The following is a 5,190-nucleotide window of genomic DNA, read 5'->3' on the forward strand; positions in this document are numbered from 1 at the left end:
TTATTTCCTCCCTTTGACTCCTCTTGGGTGAATTTGCTTCTTTTTGTTCTAGCACCTTAAGTTGTGCTAAAGACAGCATTTTCAAAAAATGGTACTGTTGGCCATAAGTCACCATGCAGAAGAACGCAAATTGATCCATTCTTATCTCCCTGTACAAAGCTCAAGTCTAAGTAAGTGGATCAAGGACCTCCACATAAAACCAGATACATTGAATGAAATAGAAGAGACACTGGGGAAAAGACACAAACACATGGGCACAGAGAAAAAAAATTCCTGAACAAAACAACAATGGCTTTTGCTCAAAGACCAGCAAAAGATAAATGGCACCTCATAAAATTGCAAAGCTTCTGTAAGGCAAAGGACACTGTCAATAGAATAAAATGGCAAACAACAGATTTGGGAAACATCTTTACCAGGCCTATATCTGATAGATGTCTAATAACCAATATATACAAAGAACTCAAGAACTTAGACTTCAGAGAACTAAATAATCCTATTAAAAAATGGAATACAAAGCAAAACAGAGAATTCTCAACTGAGGAAACTAGAATGGCCAATAAGCACCTAAAGAAATGTTCAAAATACTTAGTCATCAGGCAAATGCAAATCAAAACAACTCTGAGATTTCAGCTCAAACCAGTCAGAATGGCTAAGATCAAAAACTCAGGTGACAGCAGATGCTTGCAAGGATGTGGAGAAAAGAGAACACCCCTTCATTGCTGGTGGAGTTGCAAGCTAGTACAACCACTCTGGATATTAGTTTGGAAGTTTCTCAGAAAACTGGACACAATACTACCTGAGGACCCAGCAATATCACTCCTGGGCATATAGCCAGAAGATACTCCAACATGTAATAAGGACACATGCTCCAATACATTCATAGCAGCCTTATCTATAATAACAAGAAGGTTGAAAAAGCTCATGTCCCTCAACAGAGGAATGGATACAGAATATGTGGTATATTTACACAATGGAGTACTACTCAGCTATAAAAACAATGAATTTATGAAGTTCTTAGGGAAATGGATAGATCTGGAGAATATCATCCTGAGTGAAGTAAACCAATCACAAAAGAACACACATGGTATGCACTCACTGATAAATGGGTATTAGCCAAGAAGCTCAGAATACCCAGGATACAATTCACAAACCACATGAGGTTCAAGAAGAAGGAAGACCAAAGTGTGGGTGATTCTTAGAAGGGGGAACAAAATAAGAATGGCAGGAAATGTGGAGACGATGTGTAGAGCAGAGACTGAAGGAAAGGCCATCCAGAAACTGCCCCACCTGGGGATCCATCCCATATACAGTCACTAAACCCAGACACTACTGTAGTGACCAACAAGTGCTTGCTGACAGGACCCTGATATAGCTATCTTCTGAGAGGCTCTGCAAGTGCCTGAAAAATACAGAAGTGTATGCTCTCACCCAACCATTAGACTGAACACAGGGTCCCCAATGAAAGAGCTAACAAAAGGACCAAGGGAGCTGAAGGTGTTTCAAGCCCCATAGCAGGAACAACAATATGAACCAACCAGTACCCCCAGAGCTCCCAGGGACTAAACCATCAACCAAAGGGTACACATAGAGGGACCAATGACTGCAGCCACATATGTAGCAGAGGATGGCCTAGTCGGTCATCAATGGGAGGAGAGGCCCTTGGTCCTGTGAAGGCTCAATGCCCCAGTATAGCATAATGCCAGGACCAGGAGTACTGGAAACCAGAAAGTGAGAGTAGGTGGAATGGTGAGCAGGGAGGAGGGCATAGCGGGTTTCCAGATGGGAAACTAGGCAACGGGATAACATTTGAAAAGTAAATAAAGAAAATATCGAATTTTTTTTTAAAAAAAAAGTCTAAAAGAAGAGCTGGAGAGATGGTTTAGCAGTTAAGAGCACTGACTGTTCTTCCAGAGGTCTTGAATTAAATTCCCAGCAACCAAATGATGGCTCACAACCCATCCATAATAGGAAATCAAATGATCTCTTCTGGTATGTGTGAAGATAACTTCAGTTTACTCATAGGCATAAAATAAATAACCAAATAAATCTAAAAACTTTTCAGCAAGAGCACAATTAAATGATTTAATGATACAACTTTAAAAGTTGGGAAATCCAAACCCAATTAAAACCAGAGTATAAGTCAGTGAAATAGAAACAACACAAACAATATAAAGAATCAACAAAAGCCAAGAGCTGGTTCTTTGGGAAGAGAAAGAAGACTGCCTCAACTAATCAAAACAGAGAAAGGGCCCAAATCACAAAACTAGAAATGAACAGGGAAACATTACAACCGACACCAAATAAAATCAGACTACTATACTACTTATACTATAAGGGAATATTTTTAAAACCTATACTTCATTAACTTGGAAAACCTAAAAGAAATGGATGAGTTTCTAGATTCAGCCAAAGGACCAATATTAAATCAAGAAGAAGTCAGTAATCTAAACAAACCCATAACAAATGAGGAGATTGAAACAGTAATAAAAAGTCTGCCAGGTTAAGAAAGTCCCAGAGCCAGATAGGTCCACAGCTGAATTATAACACCCTCTCAAAGATCTACAGCCAGTTCTTCTTAAAGAATTCAAAAAAAGGAATAAAAGAAAAGAAGAAAGGAAGGAAGGAAGGGAACACTAAATTTTTATGAAGTCATTATCACACTAATATCAAACAACAACAAAATAAAGAAAACTATATCCCAGTATCCCTGATGAACACAGACTCAAATATGTTCAATGAAATATTTGCAAACAAAGCAAAGACATACATCAAAAAGATTATCTGCTATGACCAAATTGGGTTTATACCTGAAATGTAGGAATGGTTTAACATCCACAAGTCAATAAATGTAATAAACCACATAAATAGATTTAAAAACAAATATCATTGATCATACCAATAGATCCAGGAATAGCTTTTGAAAATTTTAACATGATTTCATGATAAGAAAACCCTTAGAGAGTGAAGGGATATACTTAGCATAGTTCAACATAATAAAAGCTATATGTAGAAAACAACGGCCAATACCACACTAAATGGGGAGCTTGATGCAATCCTACTGAGGCCAGGAATGAGATAGGGACGTCCACTATCTTCATTCCTAATCAAAGTTGTATTCAAAGTAATAGCTGGGGCAACAAAATAAGGGAATGAAATTAAAGAAATAGATATAAGGAAAGAAGACTATCCCTATTTCCAGATGACACGATACTATATACATCATACACAAATCTATAGAGATTCCAAAACTTCTATGAGAAAACTTCTAGAAATGATAAACAAATTTAGAGACAAGTATAAAACCAGCTTCCACAAATCAATATCATGCCTATACATCAAAACGAAAAGAGAGATGGGTGATCAATAGATCGTAGACATATGCAATTCCACTCTCAATAGTCTCAAAGAAAATAAAATATTTAGGAATAAAATTAACCCAAAAAGAGAAGTATTTCTACAATAAAAACTTTAAGCCGCTGAAGAACTATATAGAGAAAGGCTAATAGAAAATTTAAAGACATCCCATCCTCTTGGATTAGTAGAATTTACATTTTGAAAATTACCATTTTACCAAAACAGACTTATAGATTCAATGCCATCCCAATTAAAAACACCACCCCTTCTCATTATTCACAGAAGTTGAAAAAGAAAAAAACATTTGCTAAAATTCAGATGGAATCACAAAGGACTAAATCAATCCTGAACAAAAAGAACAATGCCAGAGGTCTTACTGTTCCAGACCTTAAGGTATATTGCAGAGCCATAGTGATAAAAACAATCTGACATTGGCACAAAACAAACATGTAAGCCAATGAAAGAAAACTCAAAGACATAAGCATGAGTACATATAACTTAATATTTAACAAAGATGCCAAAAACATAAGCTAGAGAAAAGAATGTGTCTTCAACTGGAATAGTGCTAGGAAAGCTGGATATCCACATGCAGGAGGATGACTATCACCTTAAGAACACACAATACTCCAACAAAATCAAAGGCCTAACCATGGAATCTGAAACACTGATAGAGATTTCTGAGTAAGACTTTCTGAGTAAGACTCCATTTGTCAAACAATTAAGACCAAAGGTTGGTAAGTAGTACTTCACAAAACTAAAAAAGTTCTGTGTGTCTAAAGAAACAATCAACAGACAAGGAAGAACCATCCAGTATAGGGAAAAAATCTTCATCAGCAACACATCTGACAAAAGATGAATATCCAGAGTAAATAAAGAGTTTAAGAAAACATGACCCATTTAAAAACTCGGCCTGGTATCTGAAGAGAGAGTTCCCAGAATAAGAAAAAACAAACACACATCCAAAGGCTAGGAAATACTTCCAAAAATGTTTACCATCCATAGCAATTAGGGAAATGCAAATCAAAACATTAAGAATTCAATTTATCCAATCAGAATAGCAAAGACAACAAAACAACAGACAAACACTGCAGGTGGGTGTAGGAAAGGCAGAACACTCAACCACTGCTGGTGGGATTGTAAACTGGTCCAGACACTCTGGAAATCCGTGTGGGGAATTCTCAAAAATAAAAAATAAATTATTACATAATCCACCTATAACATTCCTTGGCATAGGCCCAAAGGACTCAACATCCTGTTCCACCAATGCTTGCTCAACTATGTTCATTGCTGCTGTATGCACAATAGCTAGAAAATAGAAACAATATAAATACCTTTCAATCAGTTAGTGGATGATGAAAATGTGGTGTGTATACTCTGTGGAATAGCATTGATCTGTGAAGAAAAATGAAGTCATGAACACTGCAAATAAATGGGTGCAACTAGAAAAGGTCATATTGAATGATGTGACACAGGCCCAGAAAGAAAAACGCTGCATGTTCTCTCTCTCATTTGGTGACCACTACTACTTAAGTTGTCTGAATGAAAATGGCTCCCATAGACTCAGGGAGTGACATGTTAAACGTGTGGCCCTGTTGGAGTAGGTAGGGCCTTGTTGGAGAAAGTGTGTCACTGGGGAGTGGGCTTTAAGGTTTCAGATGGTCAAGCCAGGCCCAGTATCTTACTCTCTTCCTGCCACCAGCTAATCCAGATGTAGAAGTCTCAGCTACCTCTCTAGCACCATGTCTGCCTGTGTGTCACTGTTTCCTGTCATGTTTCCTACCATGACAGTGATGAACTAAATCCATGAATGGTAAGCCAGCACCAGTTAAATGTTTC

Source organism: Mastomys coucha, unplaced genomic scaffold, assembly GCF_008632895.1.
Source record: "Mastomys coucha isolate ucsf_1 unplaced genomic scaffold, UCSF_Mcou_1 pScaffold13, whole genome shotgun sequence".
In the NCBI taxonomy this organism is placed as follows: domain Eukaryota; kingdom Metazoa; phylum Chordata; class Mammalia; order Rodentia; family Muridae; genus Mastomys; species Mastomys coucha.